This window comes from Scyliorhinus torazame, chromosome 1 (assembly GCF_047496885.1).
Source record: "Scyliorhinus torazame isolate Kashiwa2021f chromosome 1, sScyTor2.1, whole genome shotgun sequence".
Lineage (NCBI taxonomy): Eukaryota > Metazoa > Chordata > Chondrichthyes > Carcharhiniformes > Scyliorhinidae > Scyliorhinus > Scyliorhinus torazame.
In genome coordinates, this window is record NC_092707.1 from 273,366,535 (window position 1) to 273,382,003 (window position 15,469).

At 47.0% G+C, this 15,469-nt stretch overlaps 1 protein-coding gene across 5 annotated transcripts in view; it reads left to right on the forward strand.

Moving 5' to 3' along the window:
• The window catches only part of plcb1 (phospholipase C beta 1), a 1,179,298-nt gene that overhangs the window by 1,103,327 nt on the left and 60,502 nt on the right, over positions 1 to 15,469 (forward strand). The gene's annotated exons all lie outside the window — the stretch shown is intronic.

Genomic DNA, 15,469 nt, shown 5'->3' on the forward strand with positions numbered 1-15,469 from the left:
TAGAATTTTGGATAGATGCCAAAGGGCTGCACCCCATATAGGAGAAGATAAAGGCATTTATACATTAACATAGAATTTACAGTGCAGAAGGAGGCCATTGGAAAGAGCACCCTATCCAAGGTCAACACTTCCACCCGATCCCCATAACCCAGTAACCCCACCCAACACTAAGGGCAATTTTGGACACTAAGGGCAATTTATCATGGCCAATCCACCTAACCTGCATATCTTTGGACTGTGGGAGGAAACCGGAGCACCCGGAGGAAACCCACGCACACACGGGGAGGATGTGCAGACTCCGCACAGACAGTGACCCAAGCCGGAATCGAACCTGGGACCCTGGAGCTGTGAAGCAATTGTGCTATCCACAATGCTACTGTGCTGCAAAAAATATGTAAGAATTGAAATCCTTTTTAGGAATGTTTGAGTATTATGGCAGATTTACTCCTAAGCTTTCTACAATGTTAGCACCTACACATACTACTCAAGAAGGCACCAGAGGTGGTAATGGAGAGAGCAACAGAAAGAACCCTTTGTACAGGTCACAACAGCTTTGCAGTCATCCAGTCTCATGGTTCATTTTGACCCCTCAAAAGAGATCGTTCTTATCTGCAATGCATCTCCAGAATCGGAGTGGTTTAGCACACAAGATGGAAGATGGTGCAGGAAGGCCTATTGCCTATACCTCGAGGAATCTGATGAAGCTGACTTGCAAATCGTAAAGGAAGGACTAGCCATAATCTTCGGAGTGAAAAAGTTCCATCAGTACGTCTATGGATTACATGTCATAGTCGTTACCGACCACAAACCCCTGTTGGGCTTATTTAAGGAGCATAAGGCCATTCCCACCATTGCTTCAGCGAGGCTCCAATGCTGGGCTCTATTGCTGACAGCCTATGATTTATACATTTCAACATAGGCTAGACACACACATTTCAAATACGGAGGCTTTAAGCCCCCTTCCCCTGCCCAAAAGTATACAAACCTCCACCAGTAACACGGAAAATCGTTCTTGCGTTAAACTTTCTCAATAGTGATGATGCAGCTGTACAAAACTTTGGTAAGGCCACATTTGGAGTACTGTGTACAGTTCTGGTCGCCTCATTTTAGGAAGGATGTGGAAGCTCTGGAAAAGGTGCAAAGAAGATTTACCAGGATGTTGCCTGGAATGGAGAGTAGGTCTTACGAGGAAAGGTTGAGGGTGCTAGGCCTTTTCTCATTAGAGCGGAGAAGGATGAGGGGTGACTTGATAGAGGTTTATAAGATGATCAGGGGAATAGATAGAGTAGACAGTCAGAGACTTTTTCCCCAGGTGGAACACACCATTACAAGGGGACATAAATTTAAGGTGAAAGGTGGAAGATATAGGAGGGATATCAGAGGTAGGTTCTTTACCCAGAGAGTAGTGGGGGCATGGAATGCACTGCCTGTGGAAGTAGTTGAGTCGGAAACATTAGGGACCTTCAAGCAGCTGTTGGATAGGTACATGGATTACGGGAAAATGATATAGTGTAGATTTATTTGTTCTTAAGGGCAGCACGGTAGCATTGTGGATAGCACAATTGCTTCACAGATCCATGGTCCCAGGTTCGATTCCGGCTTGGGTCATTGTCTGTGCGGAGTCTGCACGTCCTCCCCGTGTCTGCGTGGGTTTCCTCCGGGTGCTCCGGTTTCCTCCCACAGTCCAAAGATGTGCGGGTTAGGTGAATTGACTAATGATAAATTGCCCTTAATGTCCAAATTGCCCTTGGTGTTGGGTGGAGGTGTTGAGTTTGGGTAGGGTGCTCTTTCCAAGAGCTGGTGCAGACTCAAAGGGCCGAATGGCCTCCTTCTGCACTGTAAATTCAATGATAATCTATGATTAATCTAGGACAAAGGTTCGGCACAACATCGTGGGCCGAAGGGCCTGTTCTGTGCTGTATTTTCTATGTTCTATGTTCTATGTTAATACTTGGCCAGTGTCAGCGCGCCAGATCAGGTTTTGCACCTAAAATGACTCCATATTATGTCTAGTCAAACACGTAGTCCTCCATAGCTGGTAACATGATAACAAGCCTGAGCAGTTACCGTGCTTTCAGATCAGAAAAGGCAAGTTGTGAAGACGGCATATTATTATGGAGAGCAAGGGTGGTCATTCCCACTCCCACAAGACAGCTATTATTGCAAGAGCTACACTGTGCCCATCCTGGGATGACAAAGAAGAAAATGCTTGCACGCAGTTAGGTGTGATGGCCGGTGATGGATATCAACACAAAGAATCTGGTCAATAAATGTGACCAGTGTCAAATGCTGCAAAACGTGCCACTTGCAGCCTTAATGCATCCTTGGCCAGGTTGACTATGAGCCGACTACACGTTGATTTTACAGGCCCATTCATGGACTTCATAGATGCTTAGTCCAAATGGTTTGACATAGATGAAATGAAGCCCATGACCTCGGCAGCAACGGCAGAAAGATTGTGACAGACATTTGCCACCCACGGGTTGTCTCACATAATGGGACTGCTTTTACCAGTGACGAGTTCCAATATTTCATGAAAATCAACAGTGTTTAACGTATTCGATCTGCACCCTACCACTCTGCTTCAAATGGACAGACTGAGAGTACTATCTGGACATAAAAAGCCACCATGAAAAAAACAGTCATCAGCCTCTCTATAAATCAGACTGGCCCATTTCCTGCTCACCTATAGAACAATACCTCGTGTCACCACAGGCATTACACCCGCCGAGTCGCTAATGGGCAGATGTATTAGAACACGGTTGGATCTGATACTTCTGAATTTGGTAGGGAGGGTGGAGGTGAAACAGAACGCACAGAAGAAACAACTCAAGAAAACCTGAGGGAACATCGAGATGGACGTCTTGGTACATGTAAAGAATTTGAGGCTGGTCCAAATTGAATCCCTGAAGTGGCTGTGGCCAGAACAGGTCAACTGTCGTGTGAAATAGATACCAAGAAAAAAGGGCGAAGAAACACCTCGAACATTTGAGAAGGCAACAATCGCCAACAGAGCCAGTGAGGCAGTCCGCCACTAGTATTCCTGTCAGGAATATTGCTACAGATGAAAGTAATGCTGCAACAAGCTACCCCAAGGTAGAGCCCAGTAATGTTACAGGGGGAACCGGGGAGATTACCTGCACGGAAGCACCTTCGCAAGTCAAGAGTCGACCCATTGATGTTCAACCAAAGTTAACTCTACTGCGGGAGTAGCCACTGGTGAATTACGACACTCCCAAAGAATCAGGAAGTTCCTGGATCAATTAACCTTACAGGGGACTGAGCTGAGACCAATTTGTTGTATAATATTGTAAATAGTTCCATTGTTGTTGTAATGTGTTAATCAGGGATTTAAAGGGGGAAGGACGTGGTAGCGTGCCCCTTTAAGGGGCGAGTTCTCGGGTGGTCATGTGACCTGTTGACACTTTAATCTGCTTAGATGGGTCAAAAAATGTGAGAACTGGCGTGGTGGTTAGTGAAGTCTTGAGCTTCTTCCACTCTTGCTCATGCTGCTCAGTCCAAGTGAAATCTGTTGTCTTGTGCAGGAGATCACGTAGATGTGTTGTTTTTGCTGACAGGTTTGGAATGAACTTCCCTATAAAATTGATCATACCCATCATTCTTAAGATGGCTTTCGTGTCGTGTGGTTTTAGCATGTTGAACATTACCCTGGGTGTTTAGACTATTGTTTCTAATGTCAGTTACCCTGGATGTCTAGACTATTAGTCTAGTGACAATTACACTGGGTGTCCAGACAATTAGTCTATTGACAATTACCCTGGGTGTCTAGACTATTAGTCTAGTGACAATTACCCTGGGTGTCTAGACTATTAGTCTAGTGACAATTAGCCTCGGTGCCGAGACTATTAGTCTAGTGACAATTAGCCTGGGTGCCGAAACTATTAGTCTAGTGACAATTATGGTGGGTGTCCAGACTATTAGTCTAGTGACAATTACCCTGGGTGTCTAGACTATTAGTCAAGTGCCAATTAGCCTCTGTGCCGAGACTATTAGTCGAGTGACAATTACCCTGGATGTGTAGACTATTAGTTGAGTGACAATTACCCTGGGTGTCTAGACTATTAGTCAAGTGACAATTACCCTGGGTGTCTAGACTATTAGTCCAGTGACAATTACCCTGGGTGTCTAGACTATTAGTCCAGTGACCATTAGCCTCAGTGCCGAGACTATTAGTCGAGTGACCATTACCCTGGGTGTCTAGACTATTAGTCGAGTGACAATTACCCTGGTTGTCTAGACTATTAGTCGATGACAATTATCCTGGGTGTCTAGACTATTAGTTGAGTGACAATTACCCTGGGTGTCTAGATTATTAGTCTAGTGACCATACCACTGTGCTACCACCTCCACCTAACAATGACTGTGTTATTCAAACAAACTGTTCACAATGCCAGTGGCCACCCTTATGAGCCCGATTGTGAAGAGAAAGAGATAGTGACTGGTACTCAGGGACAATTCAGACTATAGATCTACAAGAAAACTGTAATATATCACACTCCTGTAGTGAACGGAATAGGAAGTGGCATAATCCTTTTGATCCTCCTACAGAGCTGAGTGAGTTCCACAATGAAATGCTATTGTCACACAGGAGATAAAAGCAATTAAGTGTTTTTCAAGAAATCAAAAGTAGAAGTTCATTTTTATTCTGCGCTGATTCTGAACTACATTGCTGTGTTTAACCCATTTAATCTTGTTACAAGTTATGGATCATAATTGCAATTCTCATAATTTCACTATTAGAAGAATGGAAAGACCTTTAAAATGTGAATGAAAATATTACTATACAATCCCTAATTGAAAGTAATGCACTGATTTTATTCATTAGCGTGGAATCACATTGCATGCATATTAAAAATAATTAAACATAAGGGAGTTGATTTAATGTCTCCTAGCGACATTACATTATCCAGTGAAAACTCAATTTGACACAAATGCTTTATTGTAATGCTAAGCATCACAATGATAATGTTGTCTAATAGCTTAAATTATGGGGCAATTCGCAATTGAATCTCAAAATTCTCAACTCAAATACCTAGCATTTACACCTTCAATATACCCACCTCTGTAAATGATACTGCAGTACCTGAGAAATGAGAATTGCTATCTCCCCCTGTATCAGCTTCTGTTTTCATCACTTGTCTCCTAAGGGATAGGTTGAGATGTTACTCCTTAGAGGGCAACACAAAATGCAACGAGATCTCTTAGCGTTTTCCTGGATGCTACCTTGGAAGATGGGGATAACCTTGTGGAATATTGGGGCCAATGTATTTTGGGAATGGTGCAATTTAGGCTTTTTTGATGTAACAAGTATGCCATGCATCAATTTTCTTTTAAAAATCATAATTGGTGAATGATGCCTCTAACTCCTGACTGAACAGCACCGTGAGAGTACCTTCATCACCCAAGCTGCAGCAGTTCAAAAAAGCAGCTCCCCCCACCTCCTCCTTAAGGGGAGTAAGGGACAGGCACTAAATGCTGGCCTCATATTAAAATGTTGTTACGTATTTGCACACTTATCACCTTGCATAAACCAAACACTTGGTCGTTCGGCGGTTCACAGCTTTAGGATATAGGTGAACCTATATAGAGCCATCATGATCAGCTCCCCTGCTCCAATGGTTTTCCATATGATCTGTTGTTCTGTCCTTCGAATGCAACCACCCTTAGCTGGGCTGCCACTTGGTGCATGACCTTCAAAGCCTGGTTGTTGAGTGGAAGCATTGTGCCCTCAACCATGTTAGAGACTAAAAATCTGTAAATCGTTCAGAGTTAGGAGCAATGTAGGAGGATCTCTCACAGAAAATTCCAACTTCTGTCCATGGCACATTCCCATTATTGCACATGGAAGTGCTGGAAAAGTGTTCTGAATTACCTCCCCTCACATTGCAAAGGTGAATTCAAAGGACCCCTCATGTAATGTAATATCTAATATCCTTTCCTTAAATTTCTTATCTTCTTTTCACTTATTCATTCTTTCACACAATACTCCACAATGAACCTTCTCAGTGCAACACACTGCATTATCGTGCCATGTGAAGTTATCTTTCAAGGAGTGTCTCGCTGCAAGCATTTTCCGATTCTCCAGGTGCCCAAGAGTCAAGCCAACTGTGCAACCTCAACCTCGCAGTGAACACTATTTTACACCACCTGTAATGAGCACCAACACAGATATAGATAGCCATTGCAGGAGGGAGAGCACGGTGAAGTACTGAGCACAAGTGAAGAGGAGAGCTTGTACGTAGCACAACCTGTTGGTCAGTGAGCCCAAAGTGTGGCTACGGTGCTGTGCTGAGATATCAGAATCTCACGAGCCCATCCTTGAGAATTCTTTGGGAGCACAACATCAACAATTCGTGGAGTTATTTGGTACTGTGCTGTTCAAGCTGAATAGTTTAACTGTGCCATGAAGAAAACTAGAAGCTGCAAAACTGCAGCAATATGAGCAGGTGACCTGATTTGAGTGTACCTCTGCTCTGTTGTTGTCATGGATTGTGATGCATACGTGACTGGTTTCCAATCGTCATGCTCAAGTTGCAGAAGAACTGCTCCCAGACCATCTTTGGATGTGTTTGTTGACACTTTAATCTGCTTAGATGGGTCAAAAAATGTGAGAACTGGCGTGGTGGTTAGTGAAGTCTTGAGCTTCTTCCACTCTTGCTCATGCTGCTCAGTCCAAGTGAAATCTGTTGTCTTGTGCAGGAGATCACGTAGATGTGTTGTTTTTGCTGACAGGTTTGGAATGAACTTCCCTATAAAATTGATCATACCCATCATTCTTAAGATGGCTTTCGTGTCGTGTGGTTTTAGCATGTTGAGAATTGCTTGGATTTTGTCCTTGTCAGGTTCAATGCCATGATGAGAGCTTGTCACCTAGGAATGTGACCTCAGTTACTCCAAATTGGCACTTTTGCTTGTTGAGTTTCAGCCCATTTCTCCTCACGCTCATTAGAACTTTAAGCAATAAAGTATTGTGCTCTTCTATGGCTGAACCCCAAATAACAAGTACACACGTACACCTTTGATGTCTTCGATTATGTGCTCCATGGCACAGTGAAAAATGTCTGATGCCAAACAGCATTCTCAGAAAGTACCGTCCAAACGGTGTATTAAAAGTGCAGTAGTTTGTACTTTGTTCCTCTAGCTATAGTTGCCAGAAACCTTGAGAAGTGTCAAGTTTCATAAAGAATTGTGCACCAGCCATCTCAGATGTGCTTTCCTCACAATTTGGTATTTGGTAATGTTCTCTTTTGATATTCTCATTCAGATCTTTAGGATCCATGCATATGCGAATATCGGCATTCTTTTTCCTTGAACAAACCATGGAGTTTACCCAGTCGGTAGGTTCTTCTATCTTTCTGATTACTTTTCATTTTGTCATTCTGTCTAGCTCCTTTTCAAAGTGATCCCAAAGAGGTGTAGACTCTCTTCTTGGTGCCTGTATCACAGGTTTTGCATGCTCTTTGAGTTGTACCTTGTAGGTGAATGGTAGTGTACCAAAACCTGTGAACACATCACTGAATTTGCTGATAATGTTCTCAGAATCATAGGAGTGTTGATCCAATCCTTTGTGGATGCTATATACCAACTACACCAGATCTAATTCTTCACAGGATTGATCACCTAATAATGAATCCAAGCCCTTGGATACAATACAGAATGGGACGGAATAAACCGTGTTCTTCACCACCACACTCAGGTCACATGCACCATGGCATTTAAAGCTTGAACCATTATAATCTCTCAGAGAGATTTTGTGATTTCTTCTAATCAGCTGAATTTTTAAAATCAATCATGGTGATTAAATTGGCTTTGGCACCAGTATTTACTTCAATTGGAACACTGTACCGTTCACTTTAAGTGGCAGCAGCCATTTGTCCTCATTAACCGCATTTATTTTAAATGGAGTATCAGTTTGCATTTTTTTAAGTGCTGGAGAATTTTTGATGTCTCCAAAAAAATATTCTTCTCTGTTATTACTCCAACAAACAATGATGTTTCATCACTGGCGACTGTGTCTTCCACTGTGCTGACTGATCTGGGGTTGAGCTTAGAGTAACAATTCTGAGCAAAGTGATTTTTTTCCTTTGCATCTGGAACAAAACTTGCCAAACGCTGGACACTGCCTTAATTTGTGCCTTTGATCACATCGTTTACACAGAAATACTTCATCCTGCTCTTTAACCTGTTTGTTGGTTTGCGAGGAGCTACAGGAACTTTCCCGCCTTTTTTTGGAAGTTTCCCGCATTTTTGGAAAAAAGGGCGGCAACCGGAGTGCTTTCCTCCAAGAAGATGCCGCCATTACTGAGCAACATTTTAGAATGCTATACTGCTAGTTTGTGAGCCTGACAAATCTTAACTGTTTTTCCAAAGACAGCTCCAATTCCCTCAGCAACGTTCGCTCAGCTTATTTTCATTCCACACAAAACACAATCTGGTCCCGAATCATGGGAGATTCGACCACAGAAAAATTGCAGGTTTTAGCTTTCAATTTTAAATCGGTGATGAAATGATCTATGGACTCTTCTGTCTTCTGCAAACGTATCTTAAACACGTAGCGTTCATAAATCTCATTCTTTCTGGGGGTGCAATGTGCATTAAATCTTTGAATTACTTTGTTAAAATTTTTACTATCTTCATCATTTGCAAATTTAAATGTATTAAACACAGCAATTGCTTCGGGCCTTGCTGCTGTTAGGTGCATCGCTACCTTATGCAAATCTGATTGATCTCCTAAATTTTCTGCAGTAAGAAACAGATTAAATTGTTGTTTAAACACGGGCCAGTTGCTGTCCACATTACCATGAAATCTGAGACTCATTGGTGGCTTCAACGACTCCATGTTGTTAATTTTGGCAGACTGCAAAATCTTCAAATCTCTGTGGACCTCGTGGCAGGCTGATAGTTTTTTTCCCTCAGTGTTCAATACCATCCAGCCCTGGTATTATGTAATGTTCTTATCGGATGGCCTGATTTATATTACAAGACCACTTGTAGCTAAAGCTATAAACAATTTATTAACATTAACTGTGGGTCAACTATATACAAAACAGCAGATGAATAACAGTATGATAATGCACAAGCAACCTCTCTCTTCCAGCTATTCAGTCAGTCTGAGGTCACCTGACTCTAACATTCACTTATATACTAATGAGACTCCTAGTGGTCAGTCGATGAATCACAACACAACCATGATATCACCACAGCAGTAGCACTGCCAGGGTGGCGGTGCCTGTGTGCCAGTGTGGCACTGTCAATGGTCAGGTCCTGTTGAGGCCAAACCCATGAAAGGAGGTATGAGGGGGTATGATGGTTAGGTGGGTGAAGGACGAGTATGAAGCGGCCTCCAAAAGATTGGGTGGGGTGAAGGGTGGGGGTGCTGAAAAGGGGGGTCCATAAGGGGGCATGGGAAGGCCTGAAAAGGGGGTCCCTCAGCAACCCCATAGCAGGGTGTCCTCACGAGTGGGTGTGTGGGGTAATGCCCGTATGTGTGAGGGCGGCATTGCGTGGATGGGGAGGTATGTGGGACCCTCAAGCTCAATTGGAGATCAAAATGATGGCCTGATCTCTGAGGAGTTCAGCAAGTTCAGCTCCTCAGTGATGAAAAGAATTCTAGGATAGCTCAGAGAAAATTTCCCCAGGGCCCCAAAATTGATTAAGAGTGGTTAAATAGCGGTGGGGAGCTCGGCGACAGAGCCGGGGAGAAATTCCCAGCCAAACCCCCCACAAATAACACTTAGAAACCTTTCCATTAAATCGGGCTCAGTGAGTGTGAAATCCACAATGAACAATGCATCCATTTCCTGTTCAATAAAACTGTTGATGGAAGGTTGCAGAATGTGACAAGACATCTTCTGCACATAACAGGAAGGAACATTTTAAAGTAGCTGAGACCTGGATGTTCGTCAGAAGGCCTGACCGAGGAACTGGTCTCCGAACCCAGCGGTAGAAGTGTGCAAACATGCGAACAATGAAAGACAGGAAAAGGACCGTCCAGACTTTCCTACACAATTGTGATACATCACATATCACATATGGGGGCAGCATGGTAGGATTGTGGATAGCACAATTGCTTCATAGCTCCAGGGTCCCAGGTTCGATTCCGGCTTGGGTCACTGTCTGTGCGGAGTCTGCACATCCTCCCCGTGTGTGCGTGGTTTTCCTCCGGGTGCTCCGGTTTCCTCCCACCGTCCAAAGATGTGCAGGTTAGGTGGATTGACCATGATAAATTGCACTTGGTGTCCAAAATTGCCCTTAGTGTTGGGTGGGGTTGGGTGGGGTTACTGGGTTGTGGGGATAGGATGGAGGTGTTGACCTTGTGTCGGGTGCTCTTTCCAAGAGCCGGTGCAGACTCGATGGGCCGAATGGCCTCCTTCTGCACTGTAAATTCTATGATAATCTATGATAATATGTATGCTCCCCATCCCACCTGAAATCTGTGATTGCCTATAAGGGGCAAGAAAACAACTTAGGTTGATCTGGGGGAAAAACATTTGGCAATTCCTCTCGAACTCCTTGCAGTCCCCAACTTTAATACCAGGGGCGAAATTCTCCGGAAACGGCGCGATGTCCGCCGACTGGCGCCCAAAACGGCGCAAATCAGTCGGGCATCGCGCCGTCCCAAAGGTGCGAAATGCACCGCATCTTTGGGGGCCGAGCCCCAACCTTAAGGGGCTAGGTCGGCGCCGGACGAATTTCCGCCCCGCCAGCTGGCAGAAAAGGCCTTTGGTGCCCCGTCAGCTGGCGCGGAAATGACATCTCCGGGCAGCGCATGCGCGGGAGCGTCAGCGGCCGCTGACAGCATTCCCGCGCATGCGCAGTGGAGGGAGTCTCTTCCGCCTCCGCCATGGTGGAGACCGTGGCGGAGGCGGAAGGGAAAGAGTGCCCCCACGGCACAGGCCCGCCCGCGGATCGGTGGGCCCCGATCGCGGGCCAGGCCACCGCGGGGGGCACCCCCCGGGGCCAGATCGCCCGGCGCACCCCCCCCCCCAGGTCCCCGGAGCCCGCCCGCGCCGCCTTGTCCCGCCGGTAAGGTAGGTGGTTTAATCTACGCCGGTGGGACAGGCATTTTAGCGGCGGGACTTCGGCCCATCCGGGCCGGAGAATCGGGCGGGGGGCCGCCAACCGGCGCGGCGCGATTCCCGCCCCCGCCAAATCTCCGGTGCCGGAGACTTCGGCAACCGGTGGGGGCGGGATTCACGCCAGCCCCCGGCGATTCTCCGACCCGGCGGGGGGTCGGAGAATCTCGCCCCTCGTTAGCATTGTGCCAGGTGGAAATGGGTCCAACTCTTGCCTGAAGAAATTGCAATCAGTGCTGATAGGTCTCTCAAGGGACGCATCTGGATAAAAGAGCAAGGACCTGTGTCAGAGAAATAGGATGGTATTCTTCCCCCACACGCTGGGTGGGAGAATCGGGCGGGGCACCGCACGAGTTGCGCCACGCCGCCCCGACACCCACACGCGTTTCTCCCACCCTCCCCCCCCCCGAAACCAGCGCCGCGTGAATCGCGCTGGGCCGCTCAGAGAATCGCCGCAAACAGCAAGCGGCGATTCTCCGGCCCACATGGGCCGAGCGGCCGGCGAAAAAAGTAGCAGTCCCACCGGCGCCGTTCACCCCTGGTCGCTGCCGGCGGGAATTCTGCAGGAACGCTGGGGGGGGGGGGGCGGCCTGTGGGGGGGGGAAGGGGGCTCCTTCACCGGTGGGGGGGGCATCCGATGGGGTCTGGCCCGCGATCGGGGCCCACCGATCGGCGGGCCGACCTCTCCCCCCCTTCCGGCCTACTTCCTACCGCAGCCAGCCCCTGAACACCGACCCCATGTTGGGTCGGGGCGGCCGCGCGTAAGACGTTTGCCGTGCATGCGCAGGATGGCGCGGCCCAACTGCACATGCGTAGGATTGAGCCGCCCCAACTGCACATGCGCAGGATTGAGCTGCCCCAACTGCGCATGCGCGGGTTGGCGTGGCACCCATTTGGCACTGTGTAAGGAGGCTGGAGCGGCGTGAACCGCTTCAGCGCCATGTTGGCCCCCTGTGGGGGCCAGAATAGGTCGTGCCCAGGCCCTGTTCGTGCCGTCGTGAAACAGGACGGCGTTCACGACTGCACGAACAATTGGCTTCAATATAGGAGAATCGCGCCCATAATGTCCAAGTGGAAAATCTAAGAGGTAATCTTGCTGACTAGCTTGTCATTGTGGTGTTGGGTTCTCTGGTGCACAGATGAGCCAACACAGTTGTATGTGGTACAACTCTGTTTTATTTTAACTCTTATATACAGTTTGTTCTGGATACTCTGCACGTGCTGTCTCCCTGAGTGTGTCGTGTAGCAGGTCTGTCCTTGTCCTCGTCTCCAGCTAATACTGTCCACCAGGTGTCGTGTTTGTGCTTTTATATGTTTCCTGTCTTTGTCTGTGATTGGTTGTGGTGTTTTGTGTTCTGATTTGTCTGTTGGTGTGTCTATCATGATGTGTGTGTTTGAATATCATGACATCCCCCCTTTTTACAAAGATATGTGCCTACGTGGTTATAAATATAATCGTGTCGTGAGTGCATCTAAGAGTGTGTGTGTGTGTTGTGTACAGCGTGTGTATATGACGTAACTATTTACATGGGGCGATGTCGGGTGCGTCACACTAACAAGGTTGTACCATAACAAAACATGAATGCGAGGAAAAAAAAAAAACAACTTGAACAGTGGTCCGGTCAGACGATATCTGGAACGATAAACAACAACAGGTTATAATACAGAAGTGTTTGACTTTTTGAACGTATGAACAGCGTTATAAGTCCAGTCTAATGGGTGACCGCCTCAAGAATAGGCTGGTCCTCAAGCCGGTTCAGCTGTGGAGATTTGGGTTCACACTGGTTCACATTGGACTGTTGGAGGTGATGCTGTTGCCGAAGTCTCTACTTTTCCATTTGTTGTACTTCGTGCAGTGCTTAGTTTTTCATTTGTGCAAATATAACATTCAACATCTTTGTTAGTGTTGCCTTGGCTGTGGTTTGGTTTACTAAGTTTTTTGCTGGCCAGGTGAATATTGTAGCACGCTCTAACAGCCTGTAACACAGTTCCTTCATGTATTTCTATGTGCTGAGATGTTACTGTAGTTAGTAAGGCCTTAATTATCTGCAACTGAACACCTTCGTCCGTTTGTGGTCCTTGAGAATAACCACATATTGTCTCTATAATTCTATCAATTAATTTCTGTAAACAGTCAGATGATGTGCTGACTATGCGGGGACATTTCGACTGGCATGCCAACTCAAAAGGGAGAAAATACTTGTCTGCTTCAATAAAGTTTGTCCTGGATTTGACAGGTGGCAAGGTCCCAGAAACAGCCTTAGCTTCTGCATGGGGAGGATTTTAGCTGCTGTGGCCTGGTCACGGGTGGCGATGGAAGGGGCATGATCCGTGGCATCTCCACGAAGTCATCCTTGTGAACCAGTGGAGGATCCGGCGTGTGCGTACGGTTCAGTTGCGAGCGTGGAAGGCAGCGCAAAGCTCGCTGATTGCGCCAACGCACCAATCCATCCGCCCTGCATGCCAGGAACAAGGTGGAGTCTTTTTTCTTTTTATGTTTGTGGTGGACGGCATCTTGTAGTCGATGGGTCGTTGCCATCGAAGAAGCACCATCACTAATGTCATGCAAGGCGATGACTGTGCCAGATGTGGAAGTTGGCCGAGACCGTGCACGCTGGTTCCGGCCACCTGCTGTGCCGGAAGGGCGACTCCGCAGAGAAACGTCGAAGCATGTCGCCTTGGAGAGAGAATTGTTGCTCGCATCAACGTCTGGCGATGGCGTGAATTGGTGTGTCCGTCTTGGACCGCCGGTGCTGGTCGCCACTGCCGACCCAGTGGGACTGCCACGCGATCCATTCCCTGTCACCGTGGCATCCGCCGTCACCCTGAGCGTGCCATCACCGAGGCCGCGACACCGCCCGTCCGGAGCAAGGTCTGGCGTGCGCGAATCAGAGTCGGCGCTTGGCTGCTCCCCATTTGGAGTCCGGTCTGCCTTCCGTCGATGCTCCCCGTCCGGAGTCCCAACAGGTTCACTGGAGGCAGCCGAGATTCCCTGAAGCTGCACTTCTGGAGTCGGAACATGCAGGATGCACCGACCAGTGGAGAGGCTCGAGCCATCGAGGGTGGAAGCGGTGCGCCGCCACCGCAGTCGTCAGTGGTCCCACTGTGATCATCGAGTGCCTCGGTATGCACTAGGCGAGGTCTGTCACCTTGCACCTTTTGCATGGAAAGTGGGATGCTGTCGTCACTCGTCTCACATCCCGTGGATAGATCCTCATTAGCAGCTTGCTGTTCACTAGGGTTGGGTGAATTGTCAGAGTTTTCATCTGGTGGTGCACACCATGTCGGTGGACTGTCATTGTCTTGCCGTTGTCCTTCATTTGGGCTTTTCTTCTTTGGAATTTTAAATCTTCCCCCAGACATTGCAGAACCTTGTTTATTACCCCCAAATTCTCCCATATGTATGGTCTCGAATATAGGATCCAATGTTTCTATCGACATTGTACTATTTTCCAAAGAACATTCCGTTTCACTTTTCTTCTCAGGTACCTCATATGTATCTTTGTCTAATGTACATGCCTTCATGGTCTCTGGGTCTGATTTTTCTGGGACTGGCATGGTCACAGTCTCTCTTTTACTGTTCTCAATTGCCCACATTATACTCTCCATACATAACTGCTTAATCACTGGGGTTAGTGTGGTACAATGGATAATCGGGTCGACCTTATCTGCATCTTCACCATTAGTGGAAAGCACACTTGGTTCACTTGAAACTGCTGTGGGTTTTAAATTTGTTATCTGGCTACTCGATGTCGGTGTCCTCGGGATTCTTGCTCCAATGTTCTGCTCATTGATCAGTGGAGTGTGTTTAGATTCAATGCAGTTAATGTTCCCCTCAAGGTTTGAAGAGTCATTATTGACTAACTGCTGGTCTCCGAAGTTGGGACTCTGCGGTGTTGAGTTGAAGAGAGACATTTGTCCCTGCTGTAGGTATGATTCAGGTTGTGTTATTTCCATTAACTGAGGATCAATGTCTTGTCCATTTTTTTTTTCTTACTAAAACACTGGCAATTCTCAGTCTGCTCCTTGCAAGTTAAACATACAGGTAATTTCTTTAGCAAATCCTCAGTATCCTTCTGTGACCTTGCAGCATTATTAATCTCTGTTCGGCTACAATGATTCTGAAGGTCAGCGCATGAACCTTTTTCCTTCGGGCTTGGAAGAGGAGATTCCTTTGGCTTGTCTTCAGTTGGGCTTGAACAGTCATCAGCGCTGTGCCCTTCATTGTAGCATGAGAGACCGTCATGGTCATGCTGCTGTGCAGTGGAGTGTGGTAGGCTGTCATAGCCTTCGCGCTGTTCACGTGAGCATGGCAGACTTGCATCGTCTGCCGCTGGTTGGTCAGGAGAGGTTGCTAGACCCTCATAGTCTTG